Source organism: Sturnira hondurensis, unplaced genomic scaffold (genome assembly GCF_014824575.4).
Source record: "Sturnira hondurensis isolate 20B ecotype Veracruz unplaced genomic scaffold, ASM1482457v3 Scaffold0004338, whole genome shotgun sequence".
In the NCBI taxonomy this organism is placed as follows: Eukaryota; Metazoa; Chordata; class Mammalia; order Chiroptera; family Phyllostomidae; genus Sturnira; species Sturnira hondurensis.
Genome location: NW_028076969.1, coordinates 4,634,224 through 4,651,355, shown reverse-complemented (window position 1 = coordinate 4,651,355; position 17,132 = coordinate 4,634,224). Strand labels below are relative to the sequence as shown.

Sequence of the window (17,132 nt, the reverse complement as noted above, 5' to 3'; positions counted from 1 at the left end):
ATGAGTCAATCGCCCTGCTGATTGAAATCTTGGGGTCGGAGGTGTCCATCCTGATTCCAAAGTGGGGCCCTATTCTCTCACCTATGCTCAAACTGCCTTTCCTTAAAGGATCAATTTGGCCTTCCCGGAGCTCATAGAGGACAGGGGAAAGCATCAGATGTAGGAGACATGCTTTGAAAAAAAAACTGTGTTATGTCTAAAATGGTTATAAGAAGAGTCAACACAAGTTTCACGAAATCTCTTCAGTCTGTGTTTATTTTGTTATATTTAAATGTATCTTCTCCACAGATTTCAAGTTCCTGAAAGCATCGAGTGTATCTTCTGCATTTTTGTATCCTCTAGAGTAGACATCAGAGAACTTTGCCTAATAAATTGTTTGATGGATGGATTTCTGAGCAGAAAAGTGGATGAAACAAAGGCAAAGAACCTGTTCTAGAAAAGCAGCAGAAAGGCAGGCAGAGCCATCTGGTTTCACTGCCTTCCAAGGAGTTGAGAATAGGAAAAAAAGATCACCCAGAAGTAACTGCATTCTGAAAAGGACAGTACTTTAAGTCCCTTAAATAAAGGTGCTGTAGAATGATGGAGTTAATAGAAGAGGAGCAAGAAAGCTTTTGTGATAATTTTTTCTCTTAAAGATGCTTTCTTCACAGGCTTGTAACTAACAAGCATTATTAGCAGAACAGTCTTATTCACCTTTATCACCATCACCTACCTGAGTCCCCTTCATAACAAAGCCTCAAACAAAGCAGTTTCTCTGTTCCCTCTGGCTGCTGCACTTTCCCCAGTAACACCACCTGGGCTTTGTTATGATAGGTCTAATGCAGGGATGCCTCTTTAAGGGGCTGGAAGCAGGATAAACCCTTCTCTTTGTCCTCAGACTTTGCTCTTCCTCAGCTCTGGTGCCTACTCTGATGCTCTCTCCCCAAATGTTCCAGATCTTAGCATCCCCAGCCGAACTGCATTTGAGTAAGGGAACATCTTGGGATGTTCAGTTCACTATTAAGTTCACAAGGGACAGGAAATGCCAGTGTCACAGGAAGAAACAACCTGATATGAGCTTGCCAAGATCTACGTCCATGTCTTCCAACCTTCGTCATTCTGGGACTTACCTTTGGATGTTTGAATACACTAGCAAGACGCATATGATCAGAGAATAAGCACTTGGGAGAGGGCCTGAAAAGGTTTTCCGGTGACTAAGAGAAAAGCAAAACAACAGGACAAAAAGAAGAGAAAGGAGACAAGACATCCAATGAACAAACAGAGACAAGGGAGATGTGAAGGAGGAGGCAAAGAAAGGCATCCTGCTTAGCTCCGTCAGGGGGCAGACTGTGGGCATGATGACCTCTTTTGTACATGGTTGCGCTGGCTATGGTTTGGAGTTGAGAGGTTTGCTTCTGTGAAGAAAGGCAGAGCTCTTGCTTCAGTATGTATGTAACTGTTGATTCATTTCTCAGTTGTCCCCACTGACTATGAGCTTCTTGAGCTTACAACTTGTTATAATTATCTTGGTGTCCCCAGCACTGTGCCTGGCCCATATTTGATGTTCATCAAATGTGTGTCAAAAGAAATAAACAGAGAAAATAAGAGTGGTCTACCTAGAATTGTCTCAAGAGGGACCTCAGTGAGGCACGTCATAATAGAAGTCACCTGGGATGCAGGCTTAGGCATCTCATCATCGACGGCAGTGCTGCGGATACACATTTGTGATAATACTGAAACCCTTTGTCAAAAGAATGCATTTTAGGTGAGGTCTCTTCTCCACTCATTTTTGTACAACGATTTTCTGCCCCCACTGAATACCTGGGCTTAAAATCACCCACATGTCTGGGTGACTTTCAGCAAGTTGCACAACCTCTTTGTGGCTTAGTTTCCCCAGCTGTAAACTAGGACAATAATGCTTAGCTCATAAGGTTGCTATGAGGGTCAAATGAATTAGCATTTGTAAAGTGATCTGAGCTATGCCTGACACATAGTAAACATGATATAAGTGTTTGTCTTAGGTTCAGGAAACACAGGTTTTTATTTCAAAATCCTCTTTATGTTTTCTTGCTTTATACCAAAATCCCCTTCTTTGTCTTCAATTGATTCCTGAGGAAAGGGTCTTCTAAACAGATCCAGAAAAATGAAGATTAGTGCAACCCACTTCTTGAGCAATGGAACTTTCTCCCTGAACCTCTTCTAAGGCCAAGTTCACTTATTGTAGGGAGCACACCCACCTGCAAGACTCAAACATTAGGGCTGGCCTAGAAGGAAAGGTGCAGTTGGAAAGTCAGGAAGTCTGATTTTTTTTAGGGTGGAGCAAAGAGACACAACTAATTTCCTTTGTAGAACCATTCTACACTTTATAATAGAAAAATACATGGAATAACCACTATGTGCCACTTAATACTTGCAAAGTTGTGCTTATTTCATTTTTACAGATGAGGAAACTACAACAGGGAGAGGTTAGGAAACTTGCCTGAGATCACACAGCTGGTTAGAGATAGAGCCAGAGTTTGAACTGAAATCTGACTTGATTCCAAAGCCGTTTTTGGAGTCCCCAGTGCTGGTTCCAGAGCAGGTGCCACAGAAGCGCTGTCAGAAGACGGAAGGAATTTCAATCCGGCAGGGCAGGGCCCCAATCTGAGGTTTTCTTAGATCCTGAAGATTTCCTTAGGAAAAGCAAGCTGGTCTGGTTCTGTAAGCCTGTTGCAAAACCTGCCACTGCTGAGTCATTGACCAGCTTCCGATTGGCTGGAAGGGAGCTTTCTAAAGCTACCTGCTCACTCCCACCCCCTTCAGGAAGTTTAATGCCAAACACATGTGATACTGAAAACAAGCAAATCCTTGTTTGTAAAGACCATGGTCAGTTCCCAAAACTGGAAGCTTTTTCTCAGATTTTGTGCCCTTTAAATGGCACATAATACATGACTCTGGGCAAGGGTTCTAGAAGACCCCATGAGGATAAAAATAGCCAACAGATCTGCTGATAACAGGGGAGGGCCATAGAATCTCTTCAACCTGACTCTACTTTGCTGAAAACCCTTTATTACTCCCACTTCCTTCCTGCAGGATGAAATCTCACCTTGGTTTGGGTCTCAAAGCCCTGCATTATGGAGCTCTACCCTCCCCCATTCTTAACTTCCCCGAAACTCTTCATCTTGCTGCTGTCAAATCAGTTTACTCTCTGTTATCAGAGCATACCTCCGTCTACCTCAGGCTTGGGGAGGAACACACTTTCCTCTACCCTCAAGGTTTTTCTGGCTAATCACAACCTAACAATCAAATAGACATGAGACAGATTAGCAAGAGTAAATAACCAAATTTAATACATACGTGTGTATGGGAACCCCACATGCATGAGAAGTTCAGAGATGGAAAGGGGGTGGGGGTATATAAGACATTCTGAACTAGGGATGAGGTAATACACCTTGGGGCTTTGAAGGGTCATTGATGGATGATAAGAAGAACAGATATTTAGTACAATAAATAAAAGTTTATCCTGCTCTGTAGATAGTTTGAAAGAAGTTACCTTTGATAATAGCTTTTTATGGGCAGGGACACTACCTAATTCAAGTTCCCCTAGGTAATTAAAGGGAAGGACAGAATTTTCTCTTGACCCTGCAGCTAACGTTGCCTTCAGTTCAAAGTAATCTGCATACCACTGAGGCACATATTGGGGTGGCTCATTCTGAATCCCAACAAGCTCTACACTTTGGCTCACACCAGCCCTGTTTTCCTTCATTCTAACCACCCCAGCCTGACGTGACCTCTCTTTCTTCTGACCATTTCCAAGTAGCCTCAGAATTTATTAAGCAATAAATCATGTACTCCTGAAATGCCGCCCCCCCCCCACGCAACAATTTTATTATTGTCTTGGGTTGCTGTATAAATCCTTTATTGTTAACATTTCCCATGTTCATGTTTTGCCTCTCCAACTAGATCATCAGAGACTGGAGGGCAAGAGCCATGTTTATCAAGGCATTTTCACAACATCTTACCCAGTGCTCCATGCCTTTTACGCAGATCTTAATCAACATTTCTAGCTTTATTTTGAAGACTGGCCAACTCTCTCTCTGCCCCTACCTTTCTGTTTGTACCAAGAGTAGCTTGAGCAAATAAAAAGGAATTTGGCAGAATTTTTCTTTTAGACCATACTTGAAGTTTAGTGTTTCAGCGGATCTCAGCTGCCCGACAGATAATGCTAGGAGAAATTAAGCTAATGAGACCCAAAGAGTAAGTCCCTAAAACTCTGGACCCAATTTCCTCAACATTCTCAGGACAAACAAACAAATAAAAACTGGCAATGACAAAACGTGCTTCTCTGGATGGTTCTCATCTATAAACCCCTACAGGAAGCTGAAGAGTCCTGAAAAAAAGGGAAACCAGGTTAGCTCTGCTGCTATTGCTACTGCTCCCACCATAAAATATAGCAGAGAATTGGAAACAGGATACCATCTGTCAACACTTTCTTCTGCTGTCACAAGTAGGCACTTTTACACTCTGGAAAAGGAGGCCCTACCAGTGGAATGTAGCCAGGTGTTTTATTTCCAGTAGTTATCTCCATCACTCTGGAACTATGAGTCTCATGACTGAGTCAGAGAGGCCTGAGTCTTGCAGCCAGAAGCCACGGCTATCAATCCACATCCTAAAAGAATGCCTTCCCTCAGAAGTCCTTCCTGCAAGCTCCACGACATCCCAGATTAAGGTAGGGTCTTGATATAAGAGTTTTTTCTAAAGCTTCCAAGGTGATTTTGATGTGCAGCCAGAGTTGAGAGCTCTTGGGCTTTGGCCGTGACCTCCTGGAATGCCAGAATGAATCTTCTCGCTTCTCTCCATCAACTCCATCCCCTTGCTTTGCACACCCTGGTCTGGAGCAATCCCACTCCTTCCTAAACACAGGCCTTAGAAAAGGCAAATGGATTATGAACTTTCTGTATTTTCCTACACTCTCTCCTGTTCCCTTCTTTCAATTCAAGTGCAGGTTTCTCTTCTTCCATGAGCCTTTTCTGCACACCCTCAGCCTCCCGTGCCTCTCCTCTGCAGCACTTACGAACTAGCCCCTGTTCAGCACACACTCACCCACTGCCTCGTAGTGGAATGCAGCCCCTCACGTGGGCATGCTTTGTCTCCCCTGAAATCACAAACTTCAAAGAGCCATTCTCTTAACCTTTTTATGTTCTAACAGGGATGAGCACGGAATGCTGTGTACACAATAGACATAAAGGGTGCTTAAATATTGAATGGAGGGAGAAAGGGAGGGAACAGGGGAAAATTGTATTCAACAATTGTTCATTGTGCATCTAACATGAAGGTAGTGGAGAAATAGTGAAATAGTAAACAAAAGATAAAATAATTCCCCAGACTGTGGTAAGTATATGTAAAAATAAATAAATCAGGGTAAGGAGATGGGGAATGAAAAAATTAATCTGTCAAATATCTAGTAAATACAAACTATGAAAACACATTTTAAAATATTTTTTAAAATCACAGTTGACATATAATATTATATTATAGTGTATAACATAAGGACTAGACATTTATGTAACTTGTGAAGTGATCACTTCATTAAGTCTAGTACCCATCTGATGCCACACAGAGTTATTACAATACTATTGACTCCATTTCCTATGCCGCACTTTAAATCCCCATGACTGTTTTTATACCTGGTAATTTGCACAACCTAATCCCTTCCCACTTTTCACTCATCCCCTCCAAATCCCCTCCTATCTGGCAACCATCAAAATGTTCTCTATCGGTTTGTGTTTTTGTTTCTTTTTAGATTCCACATGTAAATGAAATTATAGGGTATTGCTCTTTCTATGTCTGACTTTTTTCACTTAGCATAATACCTTCTAGGTTCATCCATATTGTTGCAGATAGCAAGATTTCTTTCTTTTTATGGATGAGGAATACTCCATTGTATATGTGTACTATCTCTTCTTTATCCATTTGTCTATCAAGGGATGCTTAGGCTGCCTTCATTTTTGACCATTGTAACTAATGCTTCAATGAACATAGGGATGCATATGTCTTTTTGAATTAGTGTTTTCAGTTTCTTTGGGTAAATACCCACAATGGAATTGCTTCTTTGGAAGCAATGAAATACCCTTCTTTGTCTCATTATAGCCTTTGTCTTATAGTTTATTTTGTCTAATGTAAGTATTGTTATACCAGCTTTCTTTCCTTTCCATTTGCATTGAACATCTTTTTCCATCCCTTTACTTTCAAACCTGAAATGGGTCTCTTGAAGGCAGCATAATTATGGGTATTCTTTTCTTTTCTTTTTTTAAATATATTTTATTGATTATGCTATTACAATTGCCCCATTTACCCCCCCCCCCCCTTATTCCACACTGCCCTGCAACATCCCTCCCACCCTCATTTCCCTCTCTTAGTTCATGTCCATGGGTCATGCATATAAGTTCTTTGGCTCCTCCATTTTCTATACTATTCTTAACCTCCACCTATTTTGTACCTACCATTTATGCTTCTTATTCCCTGTACCTTTCCCCCTATTTTCTGTCCTCCCCCTCCCTGCTTATAACCCTCCATGTGAGCTCCATTTCTGATTCTATTCCCATTTTAGTTCTTTGCCTGGTTAGTCTTTGTTTTTAGGTTCAGTTGTAGATAGTTGCGACTTTGTTGTCACTTTTCTGTTCATAGTTTTGATATTCTTCTTAGATAAATCCCTTTAACATTTCATATAAAAAGAGCTGGGTGATGATGAACTCCTTTAATGTGACCTCGTCTGGGAAGCACTTTATCTGCCCTTCCATTCTAAGTGATAGCTTTGCTGGAGAGAGTAATCTTGGATGTAGGTCCTTGCCTTTCATGACTTGGAATACTTCTTTCCAGCCCCTTCTTGCCTATAAGGTTTCTTTTAAGAAATCATCTGATAGCCTTATAGGAACTCCTTTGTAGGTAACTGTCTCCTTTTTTCTCGCTGCTTTTCAGATTCTCTCCTTAACGTTAATCTTGGGTAATGTAATTTTTTAAAGAACTGTTTAAAATATTTTATTTATTTTTAGAGAGAGGTGATGGGAAGGAGAAAGAGTGGGAGAGAAACATAAACGTGTGGTTGCCTGTCACGTGTCCCCTACCAGGGACCCCGGCCCCCAACCCAGGCATGTGCTCTGACCGGGAACCGAACCGGTGACCTTCTGCTTCACAAGCCTGTGCTCAATCCACTGAGCTACACCAGCCAGGGCAATCTTGGGTAATATAATTATAATGTGCCTTGGTGTGTGCCTCCTTGGGTCCAACTTTTTTGGGATTCTCTGAGCTCCTTGGACTTCCTGGAAATCTACTTCCTTTGCCAGGCTGGGAAAGTTCTCCTTCATTATTTTTTCAATTAAGTTTTCAATTTCTTGGTCTTCCTCTTCTCCTTCTGGCACCCCTATGATTGGGATGTTGGAATGTTTAAAGCTGTCCCAGAGGTTCCTAAGCCTCTCCTCATTTTGTTTTGAATTCTTGTTTCTTCATTCTGTTCTAGTTGAATGTTTATTTCTTCCTTCTAGTCCACACCATTTATTTGAGTTCTGGTTTCCTTCCAGAACTGTTGATTCCCTGTACACTTTCCTTTATTTCACTTTGCATAGCCTTTACTTTTTCCTCTATTTTGTGACCATACTCAACCAATTCTGTGAGCAGCTTGATTACTAGTGTTTTAAACTGTGCCTCTGATAGGTTGGCTATCTTTTAGTTGTATTTTTTTTCTGGAGCTTTAATCTGTTCTGTTCTTTCATTTGGGCTATTTTAGGGGCGGGGGGAGGGTCTCAGCATGCCTGTTATGTAGTAAGGGGAAAAGCCTCAGGTATTCACCAAGGCAGGGCAACCCACATCACTGCCTTGTGACACTGTTTGTCAGAGAGAGGGAACAATGCTATTTGTTCAGCTCTCAGCCCACTTTCAGTTACTTCCCCCGATACCCACTGGCCAATTGGGTCCTTCTGGTTCTGGTACCTGGGTGGGTGGTTTTGTGTACATTCTAGGACCCTGTGGGTTTTTCCAGCAAATTCCTGTGAGTCTGAGAGTTTCTCCTGCTGCTGCAACCCCCACAGGTTTTTTCCAGTCAGAGGTTTTGAGGTTTTATTTCTTCTCACTGGCATCCTAGGTTGCATGGTCAGTCTCGCTTCCAGTTGTTCCTCCCAGTTTATCTGCACACCAATGTTCCTACAGCCCTTGCCCTGAAGCCAGACCATTCATTTCTTCCCCGTATGTCCCTCATACTTTTTGAGCTACTCTGTGCTGGAGCTCAGAATAAGTGAGTCTTCAGCAACTAAGTCTGTGCATGGGCCCTTAAGAGAACCACCTAGGATTTCAGCAGCTCTGTCTCACTCAGCTGTAATTCCTGCTGGTTTTCTCAGCCAAAAGTTATGGGAACTTCTCTTCCTGGCACTGGAACTCAGTTGGGGAACCCGTGTGGGGCTGGAAACTTTCATTTCATGGGGAACCACTGCAGCTGAGATATCCTTCCCAAATTTTTAAGTGCCACACATGGGTTTTCAACCAGCCTGTTCCAAGTATCTGACCCTCTTACAAGTCTCAACTTGGCTTTTTCTGTGTATTCTTAACTGTAGGACTTCTGTTCAGCTAGACTTCAAGAAGTTCTAACTAATGGTTGTTCTGTAGTTTAGTTGTAGTTTTGACAGGGGTATGGGAGAAGGTGAGCACATTGTTAACCTACTCTGCCATCTTGATCAGAAGTCCCAACTATACTTACATTTAACTTACATCTACCCAAAGTTTTCCCCACAAGATTGTACAAGAGTAGAAGGAGGCCACTGAATATCTCTATTATAGTTTGCTAGGGCAACAAAGTACTACAAACTAAATAGCTTAAACAAAAGATGTTTATTGTCTCACAGTTCTGGAGACTAGAAGCCTAACATCAAAGTATTAGGAGTACTGATTCCTTCTAAGAAGGCTGTGAGGGAAGGATCTGTTCCAGGTCTCTCTCTCCGATGTGCACCCTAATGACCTTACTTTATTTAACTTAAACTTAACTTAATTTTCTCTGTAAAGGCCCTATCTCCAAATAAGACTTCATTTGAGGTACTGGGGGCTAGGACTTCAACATACGGATTTTGGAGGAATATGATTCAATCTATAACAATGTTCAAACAAAGTTTTCACTTAAAAAAAATCAGGATCTACATACCATTCAGGGTTAACCACTTAAAGATTATTTTACTCAATTGGAAACTCCTTGAGGTCAGGAAGTCTGTTGTTGTTCAGACCTATCTCTCAGTCACTAGGTCCACACCTGGCCCATGGAAAAGATTAAATTCAAGGATTTAATCTTAAATCCAAAGATTAAATTTCTTTTGTTCAAGGAAACTCAGAATAAAGTTGTTTAATCCAGAAAATCAAGAAATCTTGATAGCCTGCAGCAGTTCCTGGAACTCTCTGAATCAAAGGAAATTATGTTGCAATGGCACAGAATCTGTCTCTGGATTTCTTAATTAGGGGTATTTTCATGATGAGAGGAGATTTGTTTCTGAATAGTCATTGCTCTCCGGTCAAATCAATGGCCTCTGCTCTTGACATCAGAACTATCTCTACAGCAACTACATGAGTCATAGAGAGGTTTGACTCTCAATAGGAGAATGAACAGCAGGAAAGAGAAAAAGAATCTTAAGATAGAGGCCTCTTACCAGAATGTGCAGGAGAAAAGGAAAGCGCATAGCTCAGCCTCTTGGTTGCCAAATGTGACAGAAACGACGAAATAGCTTTTAACCAAGTGTCTCCCCAGTTTCAGGATATACTGGTGCTTCTCTTCCAGCTGCTCAGTAAAGGTCTCTGAAACCCCACACCAAACGGGCTTCTTGCCCTCTGCCCCTGGACCAAGTGTGAGAAGCTCAACACTCAAGAACACAAAAACAAGACAACACTCGTATGGAGGTATGGGCTATTATCACAAGTCTGCCTGACATTTTTTTCCTTTACTCACTGAGGTCTTCTATGTGCTTGCATTGTCCCCTAGAGATTTCAGATATTGTATTTTAGTTCAACCATCACAGATTTTCTGAAGGGGGGTATTCCATACATGAAGACATGCTTCTGTTGTCTTCTTTCATCACTAAAATTATTGAATGAAGGTCTCAGCAAGGCTTTGTCACAGTGGACAGCATACTTAAGATCTATTTGTTCAGATAATCAAGAAAGAGAAGCCAAATGGTTAAGCAGGAAGGAGTTTTCATTTTTTCCCTTCTATCAACTGGTAGCCTGCATCAGATATCTAGTCCTCCAGGCAGGGCACCAAGAAAAATCCTAAGAAAGACTTTTGTAAGGTGGTCCACAAAGCTAAGTCATGTCAACCAGAACTCCAGACAATCATAAAGGAAGAAGAGAATCTTTTTTTTTCACACTGCTGTGAAGAGGCTGCTGCAGAGCCAGTATCCAGCTGAAAATGGAGAAAAACAATTAGGATCTATTTGCAGTGTCTCTGAGGAAAAGACACATATATGACCAGCAGCAAATCCTTGAACTATGGCTTCCCAAGGGAGGTCTGGGGAGAGGACTCTTGCAGCAAAGGCACACAGCTTCTGATTACAAGACTTTGACCTTCCCTCTAGGAAGTTGGACTGGACTGTATGAGGGAGGAGTTTTCTTAAATGCAGAAGATATTTTCAGAGAACAGCAAGATCTCTCAGATTTTTTTTGAAATTTGGCTTTTTACTTTTTGTGATAATATAAAAATAATGCTTAGCTTGTTCTGAATTACCTGGAGGACTGGTCTTAAGATGCTTCATGAAATTTCAGCACCTAGAGATCGTGTTTGTGAATGTTTTCACAACAAGGGAAGCTCAGATGACATTAAGCCCTGCTGTTTAAGTGAAGATTTTGAAATGTTTCAAATGGAAAAAAATAGTGAGAGGATTGGATCATCACATGGCAGATGGTAAATATGCAAGGTTGTATTGTACAAAACAGGCTCAGCAATATTCCTGGTCCTACATGCTTTCCCAGAACCTTGTCACTACCTATCTCATCAAGAGGTAGAGTCTGTATAAAGGACACGTGAACAAAAACTAGAGGGGGTGGAAATAGGAGGGAGGTCGGGAGGGCTGCGTGGGTGGGCTAGGATGGGAGTAAAAGACAGAAAACTGTACTTGAACAACAATTAAAATAAAATTAAAAATAAATAAATAAATAAAAGTACATTCTGTATTTCCTGCCTTCAATCACAGTGAGCTTTTGCAACTGCTTTTACTGTACAATGAGAATGTGGTAGAAATGAGAACACATGGCTCTTCAGACTAGGTCATAAAAAATCATAGAGTTTCCTCCCGGCTCTTTCTCTCTGAATACTTGCCCTCAGAATATAGCTCTCTGTTGTGACAAAGCTCAGACCCTATGAAGAGGCCATAAGCAGGTATTCTTGCTGGAAAATCCAGGTAGGGTCCCAGTCAGCAGCCGTTGTCAACTGCCAGACATGAGAGGGAGCAAGCTTTTCAATCAATAGCGAGCAGATTTTGACCTAAGGGTCAAATAAGACCTATTGCTTGTTTTTATAAGTAAACTTTTATTGGTACTTGACTGTGCCTATTTATTTGCGACTTCTTTTGCACTACAATGAAGAGTTTTAGTAGTTTCGGCAGAAATCGTGTGGTCTACAAAGGCAAAAATAGCTTACTAACTGGGCTTTTACTGAAAAGTTTCCTGACCTGTGCGTTAGATGATTTCAGCTCTCAGTCTTCAAGCCACTCCCAGTTAAGTCCTAGTGGAGCAGAGACAAGCTGTCCCCACCAGTCCTTGCCAAAATCATAGATTTTTGAGCAAAATAAACATTAATATTTGAAGCCACTCATTTGGGGATGGCTTGTTTCATTGCACTAGATAATCGGAACAGTTTTATAAGCATGCTGGATTCAAGAGGACCTGGTCACAGGGGATGATTTCATATCCAGCTTCTATTGACTAGTGCTTATCTTTGTATGTATCAACTTGTAACAGTTCATTAGCAGCAAGTATAGTAGGAAATTACAATAAAACATTTCCCCATTCCCAACTCTAATAAGAATTAGATTAGATGCTTCCTTTAATTTAGATTTCAATAACATCACAAGACTAATCTTATCTTCAAGAAAAAATAATTTTACATGATTTTCTAGTAACACCTCATTAAAATTGGTCCTCAAGAATTGTTTGCTGGCATCACCATGGTTAAGTGTGTGGTCTGATTATTCTCTACTATCAAACTAAGCTTTGATGTTACATTTCCTATAACTCATACAAACAGATTTCTTTGTATTACAGTGATTCAAGTCAAATGGAGACAAAAATTAAATATAGAACTAGAACAAAAACTCTTTCAATGATTAAACAACATAAGGGATTTGTTTTAGCAAAATATCATCTCACATTAAATTTAATTATATAAGATTTTGTGACTTTTTAAGTTTAGTTTGATAATTTATTTTTCTAATTATCTAATCTATAAATAGAGCTGTAACATAGAATTCTAGACCTACTTCTACACATATGTGTTCATGTAACATCTGAATACCCAGTAGTGTAAATCTATAATATATATATTTTTCCCTTTAAAAGACACAAAAGGACAAATATTGCATGATTCCATTTATATGAATTTCATTTATATGGATTCTAGAACCTAGAATAGTAAAATACATAGAGACAGAAAGTAATACAGTGTCACTAGCATTGGGGGAGAAGGGGAACAAGCAGTTATTATTTAATGGTCACAGGGTTTCAGTATGGGATGATGAAAAAGTTCTTGAGATGGAGCATGGTGATGGTTCCACAATCATCTGAATTTTTACTTAAAAATGGCTTAAATTGTAGATTTTATGTTATTTATATTTTACCAAATAAAAAAAGAGAGATCTGTACCTTACCCAAATATGAGAACTCAGAGTCCAAACTAAAAGCAGCTGACAGTCTTTCTAGGATCTTTCCCTTCAGGCCTGGATGCCTAACCTCTCAGGGGTGTCCAACCTGCAGCCCACAGGCCACATGCAGCTCAGGATGGCTATGAATGTGGCCCAACACAAGATCATAAACTTACTTAGAACATTATGAGATTTTTTTTGGTGATTATATGTTGCAGTGTATTTAATGTTTAGCCCAAGACAACTCTTCTTCCAGTGTGGCCCAGAGTTGCCAAAAGGTTGGACACCCCTGACTGAGGTTTTAACATACACAAGGTGAAAATAGCCCCTTTGGAAATGGTGTCCAGGGAAATATGGTCTCTGGCTCAGACTTGGAACAGCACCAGCCTGAACCACCACGCCTGGAATTAGGGTAAGGGGCCCCATACAGCCCCTGAGCATTAGGAAGGAGAAAATAACTCCTAAGAGGAGCCTGGGCCTTCGGAAAAGAGAAGGTCCCCAAATTGAGGGGACTCAGGAGCTTTGACCTTAACATATCCTCATTGTGGTTTTGTTCCCACCAGATGAAAACTCTCCCTTCTAGAAGAAGGGGATCTTTAAGCAACAGGGGAGATTGAGGTACCCTTCTAACAGGAAGTGGAATGGAGCCATGAAGGAGGAAATTGGGTAATTAAAAGGGAGATTTGAGGATAGGCATTGAAAGGAAAGGACTGAGCACCTACTAAGGGCCAGACTCGGCGCTTTACATTCCTTATCTCCTTTAAATCTTCACAATGACATTAACTGTTTTTTTTATCTCCACTTTATAGAGAAGTAAACTGCATCCAGAGACATGAGCTAACATGTCTAACTTTTGCATAGCTCATAAGAAAGCAGGATGAGAACTGGGCCCATCTTTTGTAAAATCCTTGATCACTGTCCCTCCACCTCTGCCATATCCACTCTTACCTCATTCCAGACTTCGCCTGCTCTGTGATGGCTCTGTCTCACTACCTGTCAGCCTCCTCATCTGAAAACACCTTTTTCATAGTCTGAAAAGAATCCTTAGGCTCTCTCTGAATAATATAAGAAAGTGGCAAATAGTAAGGGACACGGGAGATACAGAGGGCAGCAGGAAAACAGTGAAACAGAGCACCCCAGCTGGCACCAGAAGAAGACCATGCCAGGGACCCTCATGGTGCTCAAGGAGCCACCCCACCTCACTCAGGAGGCACTGATACGGATTTTTTTTTCTTTGGAGTGTTTAATGTAGTATGCTGGGGCACCCGGGAAGAAAGCCCTCTGTAAGAAAGCTAGACAGATTAAACATTCCTCCTAGTCAAACAGCACCACAGCCCTGTCTAGCCACACTATTTGGAAATAGCTCTAAAAATAATATCATGAGCAGTTACCATTTGCCCCTTCCCAGGAGAAGGTAAACAAGTAAAATCAAAGGCAGCTGCTGCTCCAATAGCCTCTTCCTGTATTTGTCTCTCCTCTCAGGGACAAACCACTCCCAACCCCACCCCTGCTCTTCCTGCTCCCCATGGTTCCTTTATCAATTCCTCTCATCTCTCAAATTAGACACGGGCAGCAGCAGCAGCAAGCATTGCTGACATTTTTTGAGGAATTATTTACACTGTAGTATGAGTCAGTTTTTTTGTGTAATATTGCCCATTTGACATGGGCAGAAAAAACACAGAGAGAAACATTAGTTTGTTCTTCCACTTTGTTTATGCCTTCATTAGTTGATTCTTGTATGTGCCCCCACTGGAGATGGAACACGCAAACTTGGTGTGTGGGGACAGTGTTCTAACCAACAGAGGCGTCCAGCCAGGCTATCTAATTTAGAGCAAGAGCCTTTGCTCCACTTTCAATGACCTTCCCTGCGTGACGTGCTTTGGAAAACCTCGATGCTGAGTACTCCTCTTCGTAGCTGCTCTTTCTTCCCAGCCCTTCCTTCACGTCATGACGCTGTGGTTCAGACTCCCTCTTGTGCACTCTTCCCCACCTAGAAAAGTCCTAGCTCCATGCCACTGTCCCCTGAAGCTTTTTCTGGTCCTTCCCCAAACCTTAGCCCTACCTTCTCACCAGGTATGTTCAAAACAGGCATTTGTCATTGTACTACTAGAAAAGTTAATATCTTGTTCCACCATTTTTTGCCCATGTGTGGCTTCCTTGCTGGGCAAGAAGTGTCTAGAGAGTAGGGATAGATTTTCTCTACTTCTGATTCCCACAGTGCCCAGCCCAGTGACCTGCCAACTACCACCTGGACAATAGGCAGAGATAGAAAAGAACCCTCTTACCTTTTCTGAAAATCTCAACTGCGTGGAAGTAAGCATTATCCAGTCACTGAACAATTCACCATCATCCCTTCTGCCCTGTCCTAGGGCTAAAGAGATGACTCACAGTCAGTATCACTAGGTGGGTGGGTGAGAAATGGGGTGTGTTTAGGTATTTGACGGGGTGTATGTGGAGTGAGGGGGAAATACTGACATATGTCTGGGTTCCTCTAGGACACTAATCAGTTCCGTGATTTCTGCTTGCTCACAAAGAAATGTGTCTGTCTGGGAGAAGATTACAGAGGCCAAGTGGATGAAGGCCATTTCCATTTGTCTCAAAGGCAGCTTCCTTTCCAGCTGCAGGAAAATTATGCCCAAAGAAGGGCATAGTTTGAAATTAAGTTCTGGAATGTTTTCCACTTGCTCTGCTTCTTTCAGAGTCTTGTCATTGAAAGTGTGGCCCCCGTACCAGCTATATTAACATCATCTGGGAACTTGCTGGTAATGTATGATCTCAGGCCCCACCCAGCTCTGCTAAATCAGAATCTACATTTTCATAAAATCTCCAGGTGATACACATGCACATTTAAATGTAAGAAGACTCACCTACAGCATAACTTGAGGCCACAGTGTTTTGTAGTGGGTGTGGTCTCTGTAAACTCTAGGGTGCTTTGTCTAATCCCCCAAAGTCAGGGTCACAGTGGGATTAATCAGGTCCTGCACGCTTTAGGTGTTTAACAGAAAGCCATTTATTTGGCAATGTTAGAACACTAAACAGCCCGGACACTTCTTCAAGATATTGGGAGTTAACCACAAACCAACAGGTGGAAATCTGAACCCCAGACCAAAGTCTTTATTAGGCTCTCAAAAGATCCCTCAACATTGGTCAGGCTGTGATATCTGTGCTCATCTGGGGTAGTGTATAGACCAGGTAAAAACAAAACAAAGGGTTTCTCCTAGGCTCTGAAGAACCACTGCAGTCCAGGTGAGGTGTTCTTAGTAACTGCATCAGACAAGTCTGGGATTTAGCAAGCCACTTGGGGTGGGGGTGGGGAGTCATGTAACCTGTGGAGGGCTACAGCCTGAGCCTACTGGAGTGTTTTTCATGAAGTCTGAAAAGGCTGCTGATTAAATCATGGCGAACCCCAGAAATTTCCACAGAGCAGTAGGCGCAACAAGGATGGCCTGGGCCTGACCTCACCCGCACTTTGCTTTCTGTAATTGGGACAAGACACAATGTTCCCAGGCCTTCCTGAGGTCAGATGAGTTATGGGTCAGAGCAGAGCATGTTCTCAGGGGTGACAGTAATTAAGTCCACCTGAGAAGGGAGGCTATGCCTTTCATGAAATTGTACAGATTGCCAGGGTTTGCAGCAAAGTGCATGTCTGGTAGATGACCATCTGTAGGGCAAGATAGCAAGTGGCAGCCAGGGGTTTAGGCAGCCAGTGTGTTCATGGCCAGCTTAATGTGAGGAATCCTCTCAGGGCAGACACAGGGCACTGCGTGGGTTCCAGGAGCCCCAGTCAGGGCTTGGCAATAAAGCCAGACTGGTATCCAGGAAACAGGCAGAGAATGAACTTTTGTGCTAAGAAAGTTCCAAGAAACAGAATTAGATGATGCAAAGAAATGAAACATACTTTCATAAATTTTAATAAAGATATGACGTAGAAATGGAAGAAAATGAGGTCCAAGAAGATAAAAGTGCAATGGTATTAGACCTGAAGACCTTTTCCATTTATAACCCAATTTTACCCCAAGCTGACCTTGATGTCTGGAGAGGTTGTATCATTTGCTGTCTTCTTTCATCTTTTTCTTGGTGTGCAGGAAGTGACTCCTTGCCTTTCTTCTCTTTCAAGTCCTGAAAGAACTCTTTACTTCCTCTACCTCCAACTACATTAGCTTTTGCTAGCAGAATCTGAAGGGGCCAACAGTCCCTAGCCTGTAAGTCCTCAGTGACCAATGGAGTGTTCAGTCAGAAATTGTTCCCAGGCCTGTGTGAACAATATGTGCCTTTAACTATATGTATATATAA

At 41.8% G+C, this 17,132-nt stretch overlaps 1 long non-coding RNA gene across 2 annotated transcripts; it reads left to right on the top strand.

Annotated features, from left to right (window-relative positions):
- Positions 1 to 4,156: 4,156 nt before the first annotated feature.
- Positions 4,157 to 15,783, top strand: LOC118986607 (uncharacterized). 2 transcript variants are annotated; one of them, XR_005066415.1, is made up of 3 exons: positions 4,157 to 4,687; positions 9,767 to 9,885; positions 15,058 to 15,783. It is a non-coding gene; the product is annotated as an uncharacterized LOC118986607 (long non-coding RNA). The 2 variants fall into 2 exon arrangements; XR_005066414.1 differs by having other exon boundaries at positions 9,743 to 9,885.
- The last annotated feature ends 1,349 nt before the right edge of the window (positions 15,784 to 17,132 follow it).